Here is a 25,075-nt window from a genome sequence, read left to right on the forward strand (position 1 = left end):
GGTGCAACAGGGTGTCAAAGTGACACCCCGCCACCCTTCAATGTTTCCCCCAATTACCGAATCGGTATTTACCGATTCGGTAATTGACATTCATTCCTATGGGCCTCCAGGCCCATAGGAATGAATGGCAATTACCAAATCGGTAAATACCGATTCGGTAATTATCGAATCATACCGATTAAATCGGTAAAATTACCTACATCCCGATTGCCAGTTCTTAAATACCGAATATGTATGATTCGGTATTTAAGAATCAGTAATCTGGGATTACCTACATCTGGCCCTTGATGCAGTAAATCAAGAATGTTGAGTTGCAATCTCCTGATGTCATAATTTCACTGGCTTTCCCTTCCGTCGATGTGCAATTGAATTTCCAATTATTACGTTATTGCACTGTACACAGTTATAGCATTTCTGCATTCCGGTTTCAGTAGTACTGCGTGCCATTTTTCGACTTCTTGTGTATGCAAACAATGGCTGCTCTTCAAATACATGTTTGAAATCTGGTTCATGCTGGAGAAGTTCCCAACATTTTTTATGATCCTTTTTATTGCTGCCGATTCACTTCTGGGTTGTTTTGTCTCTGGTCAAAAACAAATCATGTCTTTGACTAAGAGATGTTCTTTCTTCTGCTTTCTCTAGTGTGGAATCAGGATATCCCCATTGCTTGAAATTGTGTTTTCGGTCTGCAAGTGCTGCTTTGAAGGCTTTCTGTGTACAATATATTATTTTTACCCTCAACATTTGTGAGTAGAGACCTTCATTACAACATTCTTTTGTACAAGTTTCCTTGCCAGGATAAAGGAGCTCCTGTCTAAATTAAAACTTTTATCAAAATCATAGGGTTTTCCCAATTTAAAGGGTTACCTATTGGACCCACACTGTCATCTACAATCTTTCAACATCTGATGAATAGAATGGATAAAGACTTGGAGTAGGTAATCACTTTCCAAGATGACATTCTTGCCATGGATTAAAGTGAGGGCTAGCATGATAATGCAAAATTAAAGAGGGTAATTGGAATTGTATAGGAAAAGGGATTTGCCACTGAGTTTAACAAGTGTAAACATTCTGTGAACTATTGTTTAAATGCTAATCAGGGAGTCAGCAGAAATCGTGCAATAGTAAGGATGAGATAAGCAGAACAATTAAATATTTTATAGTAGCAGGTTATTAGTTCAAAGATTAATAGAGGTTACGAGGAAGAAACCCCAGAAAGTCAGCATCTGAATTCAAAGCCCAGCCAGCTGCCTCTCCCTGATTGATGCATCTAGAGCTAGGGCCCACAAGCTGATGAAGGAAATGGGGAGAGAGCGAGCTAGAGCTAACAGCTACAATGCTCTTGCTTTCAATCCGCTCACTGACTTCAGTGAGGCTTCAGGCATCAAGGCACAACAAGGAGTGTCCCTCAGGATGCTGTAGGCCATGTCCTGATGCTCATGTACCTCAAGGTGGCCAGGACAAGGTAACCCAAGTGTCGGGCCTTCCTCAAGGTTGCGTAGATGGCTGACCTAGTGAATCCCCTATATAATTGGACCGATGAGGTTTATGTGTTCGAGTTTGGGTGCGTGTAGTGCCTTCCAGAGTCCTGCCCTTTTTGCTCAAGGATTCCAGAATTATCGACTATTAGGGAAGTGTGTCTCAGTGAGTGAGGGTGAATGAGTAAAGGGCAGTGCAAGTGTAGAGTGTCTGTGGGGATGGAAGTATGCATAGAGCTGACCCTTACTGCCTTGCTTCTAGGATTTCAGGATTGTGGGTTCATAAGGGGATTGTGATTGGCCAAGACTGGGCCAAACAAAGCAAACATTGAAAAAAGGCAATAGTGTGGGCTTTTGTATAGTGAAAAGGTCTTCGGGTACTATGAGTGACGTCTTAAATTTGACTCTTTTCAACCACTGCCTGGCTTATTATGGCCGTTAACTGTCACAGTTGTGAGAGCTCCCTGATGCAGAAATGACAAAGCAGTTCGTGTTTTCCATAACTGAATAGACCTGACAAGAGGAGCATTTGGTGAAGAAGATGTACATTTTCTTTATAGGATTGTGGATAAAGTGAGGATGGACCTTAAATTAGGGCCAGTTGAGATCTGTAAATTAAGGGTGTGTTATAAATTCATATCTACCTCCTAAAACAATTCATCCAACACAGTCAGAATAAATAGTGACCATTTCAGGGCCTTACCATGCTCACTTACCTCTTCCCTCTCACTGACTGCCAAGCAGTGGCACGGGTGACCTTCCAGTGGGTCAGAGGTGGGGGATGGGCTGAGGATGGCTTAGGATGAGAAGGGGCAGTCAAGCGAAAAATTGAGGATGGATGGAGAGACAAAAGATGGAAAAGCAAGGTGGATGAAAGAATGTAAAAGAAAAGAGGTGAACGTGAAGAGAAGGAGGACATGCGATTGAGCAAGACTGGTTTAAGCGACAGGTAGGTGAAAGAGGGGAAATAGAGCAAGCGATTGAAATGAACAAACACCCTTTTAACTTTACCCCTGTGTCTAGATAATTTATGTTTGTTATTATATACGTTTTCATTACTGGTTCCAAATTAAATTTTTGGGAAAATGTGCTTTGTATTTGCAAAAAGAAGTTTGACCCTTTCTAAAGACGTCTTCATATATCATTATCTAAATTAATAGTTAAAACAACTTCTGATGAAAATAAATGGAAACACCTTGTGGCTAGTAATTTATTCACTTTAGGACAGACCAAAGGAAACATGAAGATAGATTTGTTTGCATGTTTTCTAATTTTACATTAATGAATTTCTTTTGTTTGTACGGTTTCCGTGTGTCTGCAGGCTGGCTTACAGAGTTTGTCCTGCTACACAAACATGACAAAGCTCCCCATTTCTTTTCTTAAAAATGAATTAGCATAAACCAGGATCCGCCTGCCTTGATTGCAGCAATTTGTATTGTGGCATAATGCACTGCAATAGACACACTTTTTTTAACGACAGCATAAAATGTGAAATGTAATGGTACTTCCTGCACCAAGTCCCAATTCTGTAGCACCAATGAAATAGATTCACTGGCAGCCAAAACCTAAAAAATGACTGCCGCCCGTGCCCAGAATCGATTGCTACCCACTGATGGACAATTAAATTGGCTTCATGTGCCATTGTTAAAAAGTCTTATCTATCTGCTATCGGCTTGCCCCATGTGAAAGGATAACTTTAAAAAAGAGAGGGAGGTCTCCTTTAAGTTCCAATCAGGGACAAGGAGTAGTGTAAGGAAGTATCAGAAAATCCCTAGCTGACCGTTAAATTGGGAGAAAAGGACATAGATTAAATCAAGAGGAGATTCTCGTAGCTCTTAAGTACCCATCATGACCACATGTATATTGAATCACATAAAAAGATACACAGAAAAAAACAATTACAAAATGTGTATAGCAAAATTGTACAATTTATTATAGAAGTTATACATTCATAAAATAGTATACTTTTAAGAAAAACTTTTCAGTGCCATAGAAAAATAGTTAACAAATTGTGTCCATCAATATAAAAAATATTAAAAACATATATTTGTTACAAAAGTTGTCGACGCAGCGTTTCGGTAGAATGATAGGACCTTCATCAGGACAGGGTTCTGGTTAGAAAAAACATACAATTAGACACCATAGCTATTTTTCACTATTACAGATACATAATTCAGGATTGTGGGTTCATAAGGGGATTGTGATTGGCCAAGACTGGGCCAAACAAAGCAAACATTGAAAAAAGGCAATAGTGTGGGCTTTTGTATAGTGAAAAGGTCTTCGGGTACTATGAGTGACGTCTTAAATTTGACTCTTTTCAACCACTGCCTGGCTTATTATGGCCGTTAACTGTCACAGTTGTGAGAGCTCCCTGATGCAGAAATGACAAAGCAGTTCGTGTTTTCCATAACTGAATAGACCTGACAAGAGGAGCATTTGGTGAAGAAGATGTACATTTTCTTTATAGGATTGTGGATAAAGTGAGGATGGACCTTAAATTAGGGCCAGTTGAGATCTGTAAATTAAGGGTGTGTTATAAATTCATATCTACCTCCTAAAACAATTCATCCAACACAGTCAGAATAAATAGTGACCATTTCAGGGCCTTACCATGCTCACTTACCTCTTCCCTCTCACTGACTGCCAAGCAGTGGCACGGGTGACCTTCCAGTGGGTCAGAGGTGGGGGATGGGCTGAGGATGGCTTAGGATGAGAAGGGGCAGTCAAGCGAAAAATTGAGGATGGATGGAGAGACAAAAGATGGAAAAGCAAGGTGGATGAAAGAATGTAAAAGAAAAGAGGTGAACGTGAAGAGAAGGAGGACATGCGATTGAGCAAGACTGGTTTAAGCGACAGGTAGGTGAAAGAGGGGAAATAGAGCAAGCGATTGAAATGAACAAACACCCTTTTAACTTTACCCCTGTGTCTAGATAATTTATGTTTGTTATTATATACGTTTTCATTACTGGTTCCAAATTAAATTTTTGGGAAAATGTGCTTTGTATTTGCAAAAAGAAGTTTGACCCTTTCTAAAGACGTCTTCATATATCATTATCTAAATTAATAGTTAAAACAACTTCTGATGAAAATAAATGGAAACACCTTGTGGCTAGTCATTTATTCACTTTTTAATGCATAATTATACTTCAAGGACAGACCAAAGGAAACATGAAGATAGATTTGTTTGCATGTTTTCTAATTTTACATTAATGAATTTCTTTTGTTTGTACGGTTTCCGTGTGTCTGCAGGCTGGCTTACAGAGTTTGTCCTGCTACACAAACATGACAAAGCTCCCCATTTCTTTTCTTAAAAATGAATTAGCATAAACCAGGATCCGCCTGCCTTGATTGCAGCAATTTGTATTGTGGCATAATGCACTGCAATAGACACACTTTTTTTAACGACAGCATAAAATGTGAAATGTAATGGTACTTCCTGCACCAAGTCCCAATTCTGTAGCACCAATGAAATAGATTCACTGGCAGCCAAAACCTAAAAAATGACTGCCGCCCGTGCCCAGAATCGATTGCTACCCACTGATGGACAATTAAATTGGCTTCATGTGCCATTGTTAAAAAGTCTTATCTATCTGCTATCCTCAGAGTGGAGTTTATAGTAAGTGTACCATTGTTGCACATGAATCTATTATCAAGCCCACCCTCTGATTTTGTAAGTTTGTTGATCCACCACCTGTTGAATACGCCTATTTTTCTCCTTGCTACATGCCTGCCTTCCATGCCCGACCCAGCCTCGATGATAGGTCAAAAGTGCACTACATCTTGCATGCTTTCAAATGTGTCTGACTAATACCATTGCCACCTCAAACCCAAAAGTAGTAAATGCTGCCACACTGTTACCTCGGTCTGCACTCAAGAGCATCAGCAGTAACCTAAGACCTTTAGAGAAATGGCCTCTCAAAGGGTATATTATAGCCTCAACAGATCACTGCTGTAGGCTGTACCAGTTGGCAAAGGCTCTGAACCCAATGTAACGAAAAAGAGAGCCTTTAACAACCAGTACATAGTAATGTATTTGCATTTATATAGCGCTTACTACACCGGACGAGGCGTCAAAGTGTTTTTTCAGCAAGTAGCATGCTACTCCTGAACGTAATTTGAGTGGTGGATATGTTAGTCAGTTATATGGATTCGGAAGGATAGCAGAGGGATAATAGATGGAAAAAGGTTTGCATTTATATAGCTCTTCTTACCAACTTGGAACAAAACCCATTGGCTCCGGTGCGACCAGCAGCGGAATCAGAGGAAAAAGTTGGTTCACAAAAACTTTAGCAAAATGATTTGTGTCTAAGTTGATCAACGAGAGTGGGCGATAGGAGGCACACTTGTTCGGTGGCTTGTCCTGCTTCAGTATAGTGACAATTATCGCCACTCTCATAGAGGGGGCATAGTACCGGTCATGCACATTTCGTAAAATAGTGTAGCTAAATGCGGACTAGCATGTCTTTGAATTGCCTTATAAAAAGTCACTGCGAGGCCATCCACACCTGGTGCACTACCTGACTTCATGCCCGACAGTACACTGGTGATTTCATCTACTTCCAGAGGTCCATAAGATATTCGCGGTGTTTGTCCGTTAGCCAAGGTAGCTTTATATGAGTTAAATAGTCCAAGATTTCCGCCTCGGTGCCACTACTGTGAGTGGAGTATAGCTCAGCATAGTATTGCCGAAACCTGCACGTTATGGCGGTGTCTTCTGTCAGTATGTCTCCCTCAGCAGTTTTGATCCCAGCAACTGTTGTGGTGTCCCATCGCTTTTTAAGAAGGTGAGCCAAGATCACACCCGGCCGTTCGCCCTCACCATATGTGTGAGCTGTGGCATATTTACAGAGGTGTTTAATTTCAGCGTCAGCCGCGTCATGGTATTCTCCTAATTGCGTTTTGAACTCCTGATCCTATCATCAGCCCTCACCCGGAGTCGTTCCTCTAGATTCGCAAGAGCATGCTCCAGGTCTGCAAATCGCTTACGGATCGCTCTAAGCATCCCAGAGTGTTTAGTCAAAGTTATACCCCGGATATATACATTGAACGCCTCCCAGACCACCTGAAAGCTGTCCACTTACCCAACGTTACTGGCAAACAATGTTTCAATTGCTTCTGCCAGTTCCTTCTTAAAAACTGTGTCTAGCAGAGAGTAAGGTGGGAACCTCCACGTAAAGGGGGTAATAATTTTCTGTGGGGCATCTAGTACTAGTGGTATCGGGGAATGGTCTGAAAGCCTGCTGGGGAGTACCGAATAGACTCGGTCCACTCTAATAACAGTCAGGCTGCCAGCCAATAGTCTATATCAGTATGTAAATCATGATGCGCTGAGTAATGCGTATACCCCTTTTTTCCGGGTATCGCTGACGCCACACATCGCACAAGTCTAACTGAACCCTTGCATCTTCCACTATACGAGCTGCCGCTGTGATATGCCTCTCCGGCTCTCCTGACCTGTCCTTCCATGGATTAGGTACTAAATTGAGGTCTCCTCCCCAAAGCTGTCGCCCTTTTCCGAACATACAAACCTTTTCGGTCACTGCAGTGTAAAAGTTGGGGTTATCACAATTCAGGCCCTATGTGTTAACTATAAGAAGTTCCATTCCCTTCCCCCTACATCTGGAGATCACATATCGCCCGTCCTGGTCTGTGTCTACTGGTTCGAGTTTAAGAATAGCCTTAGGATTCACCCAGGTAAACACACCAAGCGCGTGTGTGGTGAGAAACCCGAAGCATGTATATTTCCCTGCAGTCCCCTGCTGCGCAGCATAGGTCTATTAAAGGGGAGGTGCGTCTACTGCAGTAGTGCAACATCAATTTCATGTCTTGACAAGTTTCCTGTGGTTGTTGAGGCCTCACACATTCCAAGTGAACGCTCGAACCATGCAACTCGCTGCTCTAGTACTGGACCTACTCTGGTCTGTCATGGGGGTGTGTAGCACCTGCATCAGGTAACCTGCTGCATATACTTACAGACTGTGCAATTACCCTGTAAAAGAGCGGATACAGTGTGAAGGTTGCCATACATTTTTAGTCTCAATCCCTTCCCACCCCTCACCCACGCCAGGCGTCCCCCAACTGTGCCTTGACGAAATACCACAAAAAATTCCCCATTCGCCATCTGAGTCTTCAGCGACCCAAAACAGAAAAAAGCTGAACAGAACACCTCCAGAACACCTCCCCCCTCTAATGCTACTCCCAAGGAGTGTGGTACACTCGTGGGCAGATGTTGCCCGTGCATCTGGATAGTGTGACCTAACCGGACTGGGATCTCCCCCCGCTCACCATCAAGCAAATTTAGCGCATCTGCTATAGAATGCACCCGCCTCCCCACATCATGGTGCCTTTTCTTACAAGAAGTGACATAGCATAACTCTCACTGAGTGCTGACCACTCTGTACATATCACTATAGCATAACTGTCTCTGCGGCACTCTCTAAGTGACCGTTGCATATGCAATTAAGCCTTCACTATGGGTTCCTATGACCCTCTATCCTTGCACCCCCGACCACCTGTATTGGCCCTCTTATCTGTAACTCATGCAGTCCAATGGTCAGTCCTGATAGTCCAATCCACCACCAGTCGCCTCCTCCAAGGCGCTCCGCTCCGGGCTGTAATGCTTTTCTTCGGACCACTCCCTCAGGGCTTACTGCAGAGCTTTCGGATCTGTGAAGATTTGCAATGGCCCTGCCGATTGACGTGGAGTCTTGCCGGATACAGCATGGCATAGTCCAAATTTTGATCCCGTAGTTGGCACTTCAGTTGCGCAAACTGCTTGCACGCCTCCTGTACCCGAATCATGAAGTTTGGATATAAAGAGATACTGTAACCATCATACTGCAATGTCTGTTTCTCCCTGTCAACTTTCAGCGCCGAGTCCCTGTCTCTGTAGTTCAGCAGTTTTGCTATTATCGGCCTCGGAGGAGCGCCGGGAACGGGGTGACGACACAAGGAGCAGTGTGCTCTCTCAACCACAAATATGGGAGAGAACGTGCTCACTTCCTAGCAGTCTTACCAGCAGTTTCTCGACTAATTTTTCCATCGATTCCGGAAGACCCGTGATCCGTAAGTTGTTCCGGCGAGACCGCTCTTCAAGGTCTTCAGTTTTATCCTGTAAGACTTGCAGCACCTTTCCCAAGTGTTTGTGTCGTCTATGCTTCCTCCACATCTGTGACCTGGTGCTCCGTCATATCTAGCCTTTCAGCCTGTTTACCCATTTGCTAGGACATTCTGTCTATCCGATATGAGAGGGAGTCTATTTTAGTCCCCAGAATAGATAGCCTGTTTAGCAAACCTTTCTCCATTGCAGCAAGCATGTTACGAAGGTCACCATCAGCTTCCTCTTGGGCCTGTTCCTGCACATTATCACCTTCTTCTGTGAGAGTCTCCCTCGTTTTAGATTTCTTTTGGGCAAATGTCATTTTAGGCTGAGTCTTGTCCACTCTACCTATCGTGGTGGGGACTGCAACAGCTACTAGAGATCTTGTCGGCAGGTCAGCAAACTGGATATGAACTGTCAGACAGCTCACTCCAAGTTATTACCTCCGCTTCTACCCATTGCCACAGGCCTGTGTACTGATCAGAGTGGGCCAGGAGCAAGGCGACTACCCGGATGAGCCTCTCCATAGAGCGACTGTCGTCAGCTATCACGACTATGACATCGACCAAGCGACTCAGCTTCTCTGTCCTCATAAGCAACTGGATGAGCCAAAAAGCGCCGGGATATGAACCAGAGCACGGAGGGACACTCCTGGCAGGCAATCACTGTCAGCGTCACCAACTTCAACTTCGACCATGAGACTCCTCCGCCCTAGATAGTTCCTGCTCAAGCTCACTCAGCAGGATGTGCTGTTGTAGGGCTGCGCAGCTGACCTCTCCCGCCATGCACACCAGGCAGCTATCCCCACTCTAGTCTCACCATGTGTCTGCTCTACCAGAACCGGTCTCGCAGTGCTCTTCGCGAGTCGGCGCTGCTATTCTCAGGATTCTTCCTCGGGCTCCACTAGGGTCACGATCAATTCTTGTTACCAAAGGACAGCAACGCACCACCAGTATCAGCAGGCGCGGGGTGTATGCAGCAGGCAGCGATCTCCAGGGCCAAATCTGCCATTAAACAATAACTCCCCAATACTGCTGGGGTGACTACAATGCACAATGGATAAACCACAGAGTCTCCAGGCTTAAAAATGGCCGGCCTCACCAGTCAGGTTCCCTCTAAGTTTGCGGGCCCACCTCCGCACTCACCACACTCGGGGTATATCCACCAATTGTACGATGCCGCCACGGGTCTCACCAGGGCACCGTAGTAGGCCGGGAAGACCTCCGCAATCTCATACAGGAAGAAGGCCCCCGCTGGGCACGGTGTTGGGTCCATCTCCATTGCCGGTCCCGAACTCTCCGTGCATTGCAGGCCGCAGCGCTCTTCTGGCACATCACTGTCCGGGAGCGGCTTAGCTCGCAGCTGTCGTAGCTCTGATGGCTCGCTCCATTCTCGTCCTCTCGTCAGAAGAGTCCGGGTGCAAAACGGCCGCTGGATCTCCAACCACTGCCCTTCTTCCACAGTAGCCCGGGGATCACAGTGCAGGACGAAAGCTCAGCAGGAAGAGTTGGCCAGCACGGTCACGAGTGTGGTGTGTGGCCGCAAAACGGCTCACAAAGCTCCAGTTTCACTCCAGAGCAGGCGGCAGTCGAATGCGGGTTGAAGAGACCTCGCAGATGCAGGATAGTTAAAGGATTGTGTGATGGCAATATGCAGTTTGTCGCAAGCAAGCTCCGCCCCCTTCACCTGCATCTTGTTACCAGCATCTGGGCTCCTCTGCAGTGAGTACTGCCCTGCCAAGTAGTGCCAAATCCAGTTCTGGGCCCTTGGAGGTGAATTTGGTGCTGTAACCAAGAAACCAATGCATCAACTCCAAAGCGTCAGTTCAGAACCGGTGCATCCCTGCAAAATCGACGCATCACCGATGCCTGCACTGAAGCCGCGGACACCACTTGCCGAGTGTGCGATGCAACGACCTTGATTTTCAACCCAGCATCAACTTTGACATAACTCCTTCAAAGAACTGCCATTGCATGATTCTTGAGCAGAACTTCACCAAAGCCTGTGCCACACCATTCCGACTCTGATGCCGCCACGGCCCAGTGTGGCTTTGTACAGATGCATCACCTTCAGTCCAGCAGCTTGTCTTTGACGCCATAGAATTGACGTATCACACTGTTGACTTTGAAGCATCATCGATGCCACATCTCCTTCAGGAACTGAGACTTCACACTTGCAAACAATGCATACCTCCTCTGCGCAGCGCATCGTCCCGGAGCGGCAAAGCTTCAATGACCCTGCGCAGCCTGAAGGAACCAATGCATCACCTGCATCTACGATGCCTCACCACCTCTGCGCCATGCCTTGTCTTTGATTTCCGACACATCCAAGGTACTGTCAGGGGGTCTGCATGATTTCTGGATCAGTTTGGCGTACGATAGTCGTTGGACTGAACTTTGGATTTGTTCTGGCCAAGCTCAACCAGATTGCCCCAACTGGATTTAATATTGAACAATTCATATCTTGACTTGTGTATGTTAGATTGTTGTCATTTTGGTCTTGTTTTATTCAGATAAATATGGTTATTTTTCTAAACTGGTGTTGAATACTTTTGTGGTGTCTTCACTGTTGCTGTATGTGTGTGTGTGTGTGTTTGTGTGCACAAATCCTTTACACATTGCCTCTTTAGTTCAGTCTAACTGCTCTGTGCCAGGGTACCAGATGTTGAACACAGGTACATTTTAGTGTGTACTACACTTACCCTGACTAGAGTGTAGGTCTCTACTAGGGCAGGCTGCATACCTCTGCCAACAAGACACCCCATTTCTAGCAAACAGAATTTCAAGAATACCTCCAAAGCAGACATATTGTGCTACTGAACATCGAGGCTAGGAATATCGAGACACACCAATATCATGGACAAAATATCGAGAAACAAAATATCAAGAGGTAACTACATATAGGGGAAGTATGGACCTACTGTTCTTAACTCAACTATGTATAAATATATACATATATAACATCTAGACTTCTACCTCAATGTTCCAGGGGGACACCAGGGAGTCCATTTTTAAACTATCTGACTGTTTTTCTAATCAGATTTCCATATATGCTGAACAACCTAACAACCACCTACCACTTTAAAGATACTTAACTTGGTTGTAAAAGGACAACACAGTTTAGAGTCCACTGACCCCGATTTCTTCTGTCCAACGCGCCCTTTTTTGGTAATCACTCTCTAGAATTGGCCTTGGTTAATGAATTCATGTACCAGTGCCTATCTCTCTACTCCATCTGAAGGAAAATACACATATATCTATCTCTACTTTTTACATTTTCATTGTAGGATGATGCTCGTGAGTCCAAACTAGGTCTCACTAATCTTTCAAAGAAGATGATAAAAAAGGACATAGGCAAAAAGGCCCACAGCACAAGCTACCATTGCAAAATGGATGTTTTGAACATCCCTGCACTGTGTGGTAGGTGGGAATCAACCATTACAACACAGTCATTAAAACGTACTACCTTTACAATACAGCTGTTTCAACACAATTGCCTTTACATTGCATGCCATGACATTGCATGCCATTACAACACATGTCACTACAACGCATGCCATTACAATGTATACCATTACAGCGCATGCCATTACAACGCATTATCAGGTAAGTAATGGGGATCGTTTTGTTTTTGGGTCGGTATGGCTTTTGGGGTACAAGGGGATAGTATTTTTACCCCTACATTATCCAAAACTTAGCATACAGTTGCACTCACTGGAGTGGGAATAGTAATTTTTACCCCTACACTATCCAACACTTACCCCACTGTTGCCCCAAAACTATTATGCGTTGTAATGGCATGTGTTGTAATGGTATGCATTGTAATGCTATGCGTTGTAATGGTAGTTTCGAAAAAATGTGTTGGAAATTCATGAGTTGTAATGGTAGTTGCGATGTAAAAAACGCGTTGTAAAGGCATGCGCTGTAATTGTTTGTATTGTAACCTCATATGTTCATTGCAGGTACCATGTGGTGCCTGCCACACAGTGCAGTTATCTTTAGGGCTCATAGTGGAGGGCCAGAAGTAAAGTGGCCCTGCTAGGGGCCCTCAAAGTCACTGACATGGAAAGGCTGTTTGAAAGTGCAATCATAATCTCAACAGCAGAGCCTAGGCTGGCTCCGCCGTCATTGTGGGAATATGATGCCTTCTGATGCTCCGACTGACTCATTGACCCCATTGGAAGCTCACCAGAATCCCCCCAATGGGTTCCCTCTGGTCGCTGGCATTGTAATACGGTAGTCGGGGATACCATTGATGTTGTGTGGAAAGCCTCCAATATGCTGTTGGATGTCTTTCCACCCGCCATCTAAATCGGGCCCTTTGTTTTTTCTCAGTCTATAATAATGTGATTGTGATAGTTTATCTCTTTATGTGTTAGTTTCAGTCCGATATCCCCCACGATTTGTACCAATGTCCGTGTGGTTTCTATTAAAATCTGTGTGATGGTTTCCCTTAAGTTTACTGTGACACCAGCGTGAAACTCTCCCTCATTTTGTATAAACATCAGTGTGATAGTCTCTCAGATAACTAGACATAATATCGAATTCAAAATATAGAATAGCCATTATATTGAAGTCAAAATATATAATGGACAAAATATCGAATGGACAGAATATAGTGGTGTTAAATATCGAATTGAAGGAACGTCACATTATATCGATTTTTTAAATATAGAAAGTCATAATATCGAAGTGTATAATATAGGTGTAAAAAAGATCGAATTTTTAAAGTGTTTTGTATGTTAGTATATGTGTGAAAAGTGTATATTATTTTTGTAAGTTATTTTAAGTAATGAATTTTTTGTGTTTAATTTTTGCGTAATTTATTTCTGTAGCGGGGTGTAGGTTAATAGGGGAATAGGGTGGGAAGTAATTTAATTATATTAAATTAAATATACATTTTTTGAAATTACTAATTATTTTTAATTTAATTTTGCATTTTAGTTCTGTAGCGGGTTGTGGGTTTATAGGGGAAAAGGGTGGGAAGTAACTTAATTGTAATTAATTGAATATTTCTATTTATTTATTGGTATTCATTTTGAATTGTTAATTAATTTTTAATTGGTAATTATTTTTTATTCATTGATTAATTGATAATTATGTTAATTTTATTAATTTATTTTCCATACCAGGTTGTGGGTTTATAGGGGAATAGGGTGGGAAGTAATTTAATTGTAATTAGGTACATTATTTTTATTTATATATTGGTATTGATTTTAAATGCATTGTTAATTAATTGTTAATTGGTAATAAATTGTTAATATTTGGTAATTAATTTGTATTAATTCATTAATTGATAATTACGATAATTGTATCAATTTATTTTCTGTAGAGGATTGTGGGTTTATAGGGGAATAGGGTGGGAAGTAATTTAATTGTAATTAATTGCATATTAAAAATACTTTTTGTGTATTGATAATTAATTTACTGTTAATTAATTATTAATTGGTATTAATTTTTATTATTAATTAGTTTTTGTTATTGAAAATTAATTAGTTGTTAATTAATTATGAATAGGTAATTAATTTTAATAACTAATATGTATTGTATTTTTAATTGATTAATTATTACATAATATTAAATTGTTAAATAATTTTAATTAATTTTTTATTGGTATTGATATTTAATTTATTTATATTAATATATTAAATTATTAATTTCCCTACTGTTGCACCCTCTGGAGTGGGAATAATAATTTTTACCCCTACGCTATCCAACACTTTCCCTACTGTTGCACTCTCTGGAGTGGGAATAGTCATTTTTACCCCTACGCTATCCAACACTTTCCCTACTGTTGCACTCTCTGGATTGGGAATAGTAATTTTTACCCCTACGCTATCCAACTCTTCCCCAACTGTTGCACTCTCCTCTGGAGTGGGAATAGCAATTTTTACCCCTACGCTATCCAACGCTTTCCCTACTGTTGCACTCACTGGAGTGGGAATAGTAATTTTTACCCTCCCGCTACCCAACGCTTTCCCTACTGATGCACTATCTGGAGTGGGAATAGTAATTTTTACCCACCCGCTATACAACACTTTCCCTAATGTTGCACTCTCTGGAGTGGGAATGGTAATTTTTACCCTCCCGCTACCCAACGCTTTCCCTACTGATGCACTATCTGGAGTGGGAATAGTAATTTTTACCCACCCGCTATACAACACTTTCCCTAATGTTGCACTCTCTGGAGTGGGAATAGTAATTTTTACCCTCCCGGGATCCAACGCTTTTCCTACTGTTGCACTTACTGGAGTGTGAATAGTAATTTTTACCCTCCCGCTATCCAACGCTTTCTCTACTGTTGCACTCACTGGAGTAGGAATAGTAATTTTTAACCTCCCACTATCCAATGCTTTCCCTACTGTTGCACTCACTGGAGTGGGAATAGTAATTTTTACCCCTACGCTATCCAACGCTTTTCCTACAGTTGCACTCACCGGAGTGGGAATAGTAATTTTTGCCCCCTACGCTATGCAACATTTTCCCTACTGTTGCACTCATTGGAGTGGTAATAGTAAATTTTACCCTCCCGCTATCCTACGGTAAAAATATTGTATATTTTGTATTAATAATACATTAATATCTATGTATATGTTGAAAAAAATTTTAATTGTATTGTTTTTTTTACCACTTAAATTAATTATTTAATAATTTTAAGCTTATTAAGTATTATTAAGTATGTTTTAGTTAATTATATTTAATATTTCATTAATTTTAAATTACTTTTAAGACATTTAAAAAAATGGATATTTATGGGGCATATTACCAACAACTAGCGATATTTATCTCTAAGTAGTCTTAGCGGCAATTTTTTTATCGCCGCGCATCGCTGGATATTATCGCTGAGATAACGTGCTATTAGCAACGCTTATCTCAAAAGTGATAATATTTCCAGCGATATTCACGCGTTATCGCTAACAGGGTCTTAGCCATTATATCAACCTCCCATTGCATATAATGGCTAAGAACTGGTCTGAGCAGGCGTTTGTTTTTGGAGATATTCACGCTTAGCGTGAATATTTCCATCGCTACGCCTGCCTTGCTAATAGGCGATAGCGACGTTAGCGACTGCTTTCAGTCGCTAACAGGTTGGGTACGCCCACTTTGCATGTCATTAGCGATAAATATAGCTGACATGCAAAGTGGGCCCCAAACCGCTCGCTATCGCCTACAAGCTGTCACTAACTGCTGTTAGTGACAGCTTGCTAATAGGGCAATAGAATTATCACCGCTTAGCGGCCGAAAACGTCCGCTAAAGCGGCGATAAACACATATCGCCCGCTTTGGTAATATGCCCCTATATTTTTTTTAACAATATTTTTGATTCAATATTTTTGGACTTACCTGTTTGTAGATAGGAATTCGATATTTTTGTATCCTATATTTTTTCAGCGATATTTTGGTAGATCTATATTTTTGTATTCGATATTATGTCAGTGATCCAACTCTCTTAATTTGTAGGGATATGAATTAGCATTAATGTCTTAGATAGTCAGTCAAATTGACATACTGACATAGTAAATGTCATATTTGCTGTATTCTTATCCACACTGTCATGAAGGTCTCCTTCAGTTATTTTTTATTTTATTGTGAAGGTCTCCCTGACTTTTGAATTGTTTTGTATGGATGAATATGATTGATTCCCTGGGTATGCATTATTGTGGTTGTGATGGTTTCCATCCGGTTGTATTGATAGCATTGTGATCAGACCCTCAGTTTGAACATTTGTCATTATGATAGCCTCTGTTAGTCTGCATCGGTAAATACGATTGTTTTCCTAGGTCTGTTTTTGTGTCAGCTTCATGATCTCCATCAGTTTGCATCAGTGTCAAAGAAAAGGTCTGCCACAGCTTGTATTAACATCATTAGTGTAAAGGTCTCTCTCAGTTTGTATTAATATTAGTGAAAAAGTCTCCATATGTTGTATTGTATTGATGAAGGCGATCCTCTCCCTGGGACTCCCTTAGTATTAGTATTGTGGTCTCCCTCAGTTTGCATTAATGTCAGAGAAAAAGCCTCCCTCAGCTTGTACCAATTTTGGCGAAGTATTGGCAGTTTATAATCCAGGTCTCTTTTAAGATGCATGATATATAAAAAATGATGATAATAGGCTGTTTCCTAAAATGAAAACATTGTGGCAGATTTACACGAAAGTGGCACATCTGTAGAGATGAGTCACTTTCCCTCTGCCACCCTGGGAAACCCATGCCCCACCATGGATGCTCGGTATTTACAATACGGCGCAACATGGTGCAAGGATTGACATATGCATCAGAAATTCTGACGCATCTATTGGGGCAAAAGTCAAGCATTGCTGGAGTCATGTTGCAAGCACGGTGGGTGCAACTCCAGCAAAGCATTGTAAGGCCCTTTCCCACTAAACTGCGTCACTCCTTACGCCTGCTTCAAGCAGGCATAAGTTTTTAACACAGTGGCGTCCTAGAAGTGACACAGTGAAATCTTGTAGATTTCACTGCGTCACTTTTACAGGGCTTTCCTGCGTCCCACCCGCCCACCCGGCATACATTATACCCGTCACAGGTATGATGTGATGCAGAGCTTTATAATGTGACACATCTCCCTAGAGGGGCTTGTAAATCTGCCCCTTAGAATATTAAAAAGCCAAAGTTCTGTTCTATGTGACCTAACGGAGGATAAAAGAGGGACCAGTCCATGGCAGAGGATATTAGGACCTCTAAGGAACTTAAAACGACAACCAATAACTCACTCCGAAGAGTGATGCCAAGATGCTGCTTCCAGTCAAAATCCATTTATTTGTATTTTTGTCGTTTATGGTTTCCTCTTAACACATTAAAATTCGGGTGGTTGTGCCTGTCATCCGGAGTAAGCAAAATGCATTAGAAATTCTTGTATTTTTAATTGTACCTATAAAGAGTTATTGATCTGCAATGGAAAGAATCAATCATGGTTATTATCAGGCGGGGAGGGATGGAAGCATCCTTGGGTTGTGCTGCTAGAATCAGTCTGGGATAGGAGCCGCCTTGGCTGTACCAGTGGTGCTGAGTGGGAGGAGCTCAGTCTCTGTTATTGTAGAGTTAGACATGGGTAACTATGCCTTGAGTCTGTGATACTGTTAAGCAACGCTAGGTACTGCTTCAGGCTGTTAGTGACAGGAGCTCCTACAAGCTATACTCACATTAGAGACAGAGCGTTCCTCAGTATACACCGGTGACGGACAATGAGTGTCAGGAGCTCCCTCAGTCTGCACTCACATTAGAGACAGAGCATTCCTCAGTCTGCACCAGTGACTGACAATGAGTGTCAGGAGCTCCCTCAGTCTGCACTCACAATAGAGATAGAGCATTCCTCCGTCTCCAGTGGTGACGAACAATGACTGTGAGGAGCTCCATTAGACTGCACTAACATTAGAGACAGAGCGTTCCTCAGTCTGCACCGGTGACTGACAATGAGTGAGAGGAGCTCTGTCAGTCTCATTCACTTTAGAGAAAGAGCGTTCCTCAGTCCGCACAAGTGATGAACAATGATTGACGGGAGCTCCAGCAGTCTGCACTCACATTAGAGACAGAGCGTTCCTCAGTCTCCACCGGTGGCCGACATTGAGGGACAGTAGCTCCATCAGTCTCATTCAATTTAGAGATAGAGATTTCCTTAGTCTGCACCGGTGCCGAACAATAAGCGACAGGAGCTCCCTCAGTCTTCACTCACAATAGAGATAGAGCATTCCTCAGTCTCCAGTGGTGATGGAAAATGAATGTGAGGAGTTCCATTAGTCTGCACTCACATTAGAGACAGAGCATTCCTCAGTCTGCACCGGTGACTGACAATGAGTGACAGGAGCTCTCTCAGTCTCATTCCCATTAGAGATAGAGCATTGCTAAGTCTGCACTAGTGAAGTACAATGAGCTCCAGGAGCTCCATTGACGTCAATGAGCGACAGGAGCTCCCTCAGTGTCATTCACTTTAGAGATAGAGCGTTCGCGTTCCTCAGTCTGCACCAGTGACAGACAATGAGTGTCAGGAGCTGTCTCAGTCCCCGTTCACATTAGAGATTGAGCATTCCTCAGTCTCCAGTGGTGATGGAAAATGAATGTGAGGAGTTGCATTAGTCTGCACTCACATTAGAGACAGAGCATTCCTCAGTCTGCACCGGTGACTTACAATTGAGTGACAGGAGCTCTCAGTCTCATTCCCATTAGAGACAGAGCATTGCTAAGTCTGCACTAGTGAAGTACAATGAGCTCCAGGAGCTCCATTGACGTCAATGAGTGACAGGAGCTCCCTCAGTGTCATTCCCATTAGAGATAGAGCATTGCTAAGTCTGCACTAGTGAAGTACAATGAGCTCCAGGAGCTCCATTGACGTCAATGAGTGACAGGAGCTCCCTCAGTCTCATTCACTTTAGAGATAGAGCGTTCGAGTTCCTCAGTCTGCACCAGTGACAGCCAATGAGTGTCAGGAGCTCTCTCAGTCCCCGTTCACATTAGAGATAGAGAATTCCTCAGTCTGCGCCGGTGATGGACAATGAGTGAGAGGAGCTCCGTCAGTCTCATTCACTTTAGATAGAGTATTTCTTAGCCCGCACCAGTGATGGACAATGAGTGACAGTAGCTCATCAGTCTGCACTCACATTAGAGATAAAGAATTCCTCAGTCTGCACCGGCGATGGACAATGAGTGACAGGAACGCTCTCAGTCTGCATTCACATTAGAGACAGAGCGCTCCTCAGTCTGCACTTGTGACTGACAATGAGTGACAGGAGCTCATCAGTCTGCACTCACATTAGATTTAGAGAATTCCTCAGTCTGCACTGGTGACAGACAATGAGCAACAGGAGCTCCCTCAGTCTGCATTCACCTTAGAGATAGAGCGTTCCTCAGTCTGCAGCGTTGACGTACAATGAGTGACAGCAGCTCCCTCAGTGTCATTCACATTAGAGATAGTGTTCTTCAGCCAGCACTGGTGACGGACGATGAGTGACAGAAGCTCCCTCAGTCTCATTCACCTTAGAGATAGAGCGTTCCTCAGTCTGCATCAGTGACAGACAATGAGCAACAGGAGCTCCCTCAGTCTGCATTCACCTTAGAGATAGAGCGTTCCTCAGTCTGCAGCGTTGACGTACAATGAGTGACAGGAGCTCCCTCAGTGTCATTCACATTAGAGATAGTGTTCTTCAGCCAGCACTGGTGACGGACGATGAGTGACAGAAGCTCCCTCAGTCTCATTCACCTTAGAGATAGAGCGTTCCTCAGTCTGCATCAGTGACAGACAATGAGCAACAGGAGCTCCCTCAGTCTGCATTCACCTTAGAGATAGAGCGTTCCTCAGTCTGCAGCGTTGACGTACAATGAGTGACAGGAGCTCCCTCAGTGTCATTCACATTAGAGATAGTGTTCTTCAGCCAGCACTGGTGACGGACGATGAGTGACAGAAGCTCCCTCAGTCTCATTCACCTTAGAGATAGAGCGTTCCTCAGTCTGCACTGGTGACGGACAATGAGCGACAGGAGCTTCCTCAGTCTGCATTCACCTTAGAGATAGAGCGTTCCTCTGTCTGCACATATGGCACACAATGAGCGATGGTCACACTCTCAGTTTGTGTTTGTGTCAGACTGAGATCACGCATTGTTCAGTCTAAGTTAGTGACAGACAGTGAGTGGCAGGATCTCTCTCTGTTTACATCAATGCTTAGATTGAGCTGGTGGTTGCAGGTGGGGACACCAAGCACTTATTTTCCTCAAAAGACTTTCATCCAGAGCAAGATAGAGAATGTACAACAGCGGGTGAGAAGGAGGATCAAAAAGATGGAAAAACAGTGTCAGGGAAAGAAAGCAGGGATGACAAAGCACCTGAAAGAACAAAATAAAGAATTAGGGCCCGATTCACAGAACTAACTTAAGACAAAATCCTAAACTTACTACTTTTGGTATTCACAGAAGTTAGGATTTTGTCTTAAGTTTGTCTTAAGACAAACTTAAGACAGACTTAAGTTAGGATTTTGTCTTAAGTCTGTCTTAAGTCTGTCTTAAGTTTGTCTTAAGACAAACTTAAGACAAAATCCTAACTTCTGTGAATAGCAAAAGTAGTAAGTTTAGGATTTTGTCTTAAGTTAGTTCTGTGAATCGGGCCCCATGTGATCAGCAGAGATAAGGATCCCTCAGTCTCAGCTTGTTCCTTATAGGAACATTGGCATGTAAGGAATGCCTGGTGTCAGTTCAAGTAGGTGCTTCAGATATCACTAGCTTCAGCCACAATATGGTTGCCTCACTCTTTGCTATTGCTGGAGAGACACGGGGGCACCCCCCCAGTCTACCATTCTATGGGGCAGGAATTTGGCCCTTCTTGGTAGGTGCAGTTGTCTGAGTGTCTTGTAGAATTGTGAGAGACAGTGGTTTCCTCAGTCTGTGCTTGTAGCAGAGAGACACCGTGGACCGCTCTAGTGTGTGCTATGGTCAGTGAAACATAATGTCTTCCCCAGCCTCTGGTAATGTGAGGCCCAAAAGGACTCACTGGTAGTGTTGGGGAAGTGGGGTGACTCCTGTCTATTGTCATACAAAGACATCTTCAGCACATACTAAGCTGCCCAATAATCTCCCTTTAGATAATTCCTGCCTGTTGGGTCATTACCAACCATTAGAACATTGGAATTTTGGGAGCTCCATTGCAGACAATGGAGTGCTCCCTGCTTCTACGGGCCGGTAAAGGCCCTCAGAGCAACATTCCAATGTTCTACAAAGGCTTCTCGAAGCTCGAGGGGATTTATATTTATATTTATTTTTATATTTTTTTCGCCTTCGGCTCGGGGCCTTTAACGTTGGAGAGGACCTTTAATAGCGGTATAGCCCATCTATGAAGGGCTATAAGGCTATTAGAACATTCTGTCACTAGAGGACAGAATGTTCTAACAAAAAAAACAATGCCTTTTGGGAGCGTGAGGGGATTGGAATCCCCTCAGGTTCCCAGAAGCCTTTGTGAACAAAGAAACATTGGAATGTTGGAGCTCCAGGCTTATACCAGCCATTATAAGCCCGGAGCACTCCATTGTTTTCAATGGAGCTCCCAACAATCCAATGTTCTAATAGATGTTACTCAAGGCTTTCGATGACGAAAGCCTACATTTCAAGGTTTACGCAGCTAGGTACTATAGCTCTACTTGGGTGCGGTGTCTGGGTATTACGCACAAGACCAAGTTCCCTGACAAATGAGGAATTACTGGGAGAATCGTTAATTCCCGTTTCTTTTCCCCAGGTTCTTTATTTTTTCCTCTTCGAAATTTACTCTGTGAACCCACCAGTTGAATCTCAGAGTGAATGACTCCAGATCCACTGAGTTACCATGGATCTCGCCATAAGGCCCACATTAGTGCCTAGCATGAACAGATTAACACTGCAAGCATTATGAACAGCACTCTTGTAGCACACAAATATAGTACTGCTCTGGTAGTAGTATTAATATCTCATTTTAGAATTGACGTTTAAGTAGTCAGGGCAAGGAAGCTGTGCCCTACTGTAACTAGCAGTGCATTATTGAACTCACCTACATGAAAATGTTTTACCTGCTGTCATAGTTGAAAAGCATAAATGCTATGCTGCTATATAATGAGTATAGGAATTTGCAAAGGTTTTTCCTTCGCAATTTCGTACATTTTTGTCAACTTTGTAATCTTTCTGACCTTCACAAAATTTGGTCAATTAAAAAAAAAAACGACCTGCAATATAATGGGAGAAAATTACACTAAAAGTAGGTTTACAGGGAGAAATGTTAGCAATTTTTTTCTAAATTGAAAATGCTCTCACAAAAATATTTTTTGCAAAAGAGGTCGCTTGCAAAAATATGTTTTTTTGTGAATTACATCAGCAACTGAACTTGGTTGAGGTTTACCAACAATGCCACAGTTGAGTGGTTGGTGAAAGAGGGCGTGAAAGAGGGTAGGGTGTTTAAATATTGATTACAAAAATATAGTTGACAAAAATATAGTTGTATAAATATCGTTTACCAAAATATCGACACCCTATACCTAAACAGGTAAGTACATAAATATCTACTCAAAAATATCGATGTAATAAATATAGATGTTAAAAATATCGACTTTTTAAATTAATTAAAATTACATTAAATCATTATAAAATATAAGTACTATTAACAAAATACATTACATTACTTTTATATTTTAACTATTTATAACAAATTAAACTTTTTCTTTATAAACTTAATAAATGTGTACATATACATATATTTAACACATAAAATTAAATAACAACAATAATACATACATTTATTTAATATATACAAAATATTATTACTTAAAACATTTGATAGCGAAGGGGTAAAAATTACTATTCCCACTCCAAAGGGTGCAACAGTAGGGAAAGCGCTGGATAGCGTAGGGGTAAAAATTACTATTCCCACTCCAGAGGGTGCAACAGTAGGGAAAGCATTGGATAGCGTAGGGGTAAAAATTACTATTCCCACTCCAAAGTGTGCAACAGTAGGGAAAGCGTTGGATAGCGTAGGGATAAAAATTACTATTCCCACTCCAGCGGGTGCAACTGTGGGGAAAACGTTGGATAGCGTAGGGGTAAATATTACTATTCCCACTCCAGAGGGTGCAACAGTAGGGAAAGCGTTGGATAGCGTAGTGGTAAAAATTACTATTCCCACTCCAAAGAGGTAACAGTAGGGAAAGCGTTGGATAGCGTAGGGGTAAAAATTACTATTCCCACTCCAAAGGGTGCAACAGTAGGGAAAGCGTTGGATAGCGTTGGGGTAAAAATTACAATTCCCACTCCAAAGGGTGCAACTGTGGGGAAAACGTCGGATAGCGTAGGGGTAAAAATTACTATTCCCACTCCAGAGGGTGCAACAGTAGGGAAAGCGTTGGATAGTGTAGTGGTTAAAATTACTATTCCCACTCCAAAGGGTGCAACAGTAGGGAAAGCGCTGGATAGCGTAGGGGTAAAAATTACAATTCCCACTCCAGAGGGTGCAACAGTAGGAAAAGCGTTGGATATCGTAGGGGTAAAAATTACTATTCCCACTCCAAAGGGTGCAACAGTAGGGAAAGCGCTGGATAGCGTTGGGATAAAAATTACTATTCCCACTCCAGAGGGTGCAACAGTAGGGAAAGCGTTGGATAGCGTAGGAGTAAAAATTACTATTCCCACTCCAGCGGGTGCAACAGTGGGGAAAACGTTGGATAGCGTAGGGATAAAAATTACTATTACCACTCCAGCGGGTGCAACTGTGGAAAAAGCGCTGGATAGCGTAGGGATAAAAATTACTATTCCCACTCCAAAGGGTGCAACAGTAGGGAAAGCGCTGGATAGCGCTGGGATAAAAATTACTATTCCCACTCCAGAGGGTGCAACAGTAGGGAAAGCGTTGGATGGCGTAGGGGTAAAAATTACTATTCCCACTCCAGCGGGTGCAACAGTGGGGAAAACGTTGGATAGCGTAGGGATAAAAATTACTATTCCCACTCCAGCGGGTGCAACTGTGGGGAAAGCGCTGGATAGCGTAGGGATAAAAATTACTATTCCCACTCTAGAGGGTGCAACAGTAGGGAAAGCGTTGGATAGCATAGTCGTAAAAATTACTATTCCCACTCCAGTGAGTACAACAGTAGGGAAAGCGCAGGAACTCAAAAAAAATAATAAACCATCTGTCAAATTTAGTATAAAATTTAATGTAGATTATAAACTTATTTAATATATACTATAAAATATATTAATATTAACAAACACCTACACACCTAAAATTAATTACGCAATTACATTTAATATTTACTAATTAATTATTGATTAATATTGTTTTTTCTAAATATTTACATAATTAATTAATTGACAGCTTTCACACCATATACACTTATAAACACCACAACACAAACTAAAATGTATTTACTCGCTTAAAAAAATAAATTATTTAATTATAATTAATTAATCATTAATTATTTAATTATTCAATTAAAATGTAATTACTTCACTACATTTTCACTTAAAAATTCCAGTACACACAACTAAAATTAATTAAACAATTAACATAATTAATTAACATAATTAATTATCAATTAACTAATTGAAATTAATTGACTAATAATTATTAAACTATTTATATTAAATTAACACATTAATTAATCAATTATTTTATTATAGTTAAATTACTTCCCACCCTATTCCCCTATAAACCCACAACCCGCTACGGAACTATTAACACTAAATTCAACATAAAACACATTATTAACTAATAAAATGCTGCAAAATATACTAATTTCACAAACAAAACTCATTAAAAACACTAAATTACTTATAATTAATAAAAAACGATATTTTTGTAAACTATGTTTTTGTAAACGATATTTATTACAACTATATTACTGTTATCGATATTACTTACCTGTCTGTCGATATTCTGGTCAAACTATATTTTTGACATCGCTATTTCTTCTTGTAGATATTTCTGCGGCGATATTAAGGTAAGTCGATATTTTCCCGTCGATATTCCCGCTCTACACCGTGAAAGAGA

The sequence above is a fragment of the Lissotriton vulgaris genome, chromosome 7 (assembly GCF_964263255.1).
Source record: "Lissotriton vulgaris chromosome 7, aLisVul1.2, whole genome shotgun sequence".
Classification (NCBI taxonomy): domain Eukaryota; kingdom Metazoa; phylum Chordata; class Amphibia; order Caudata; family Salamandridae; genus Lissotriton; species Lissotriton vulgaris.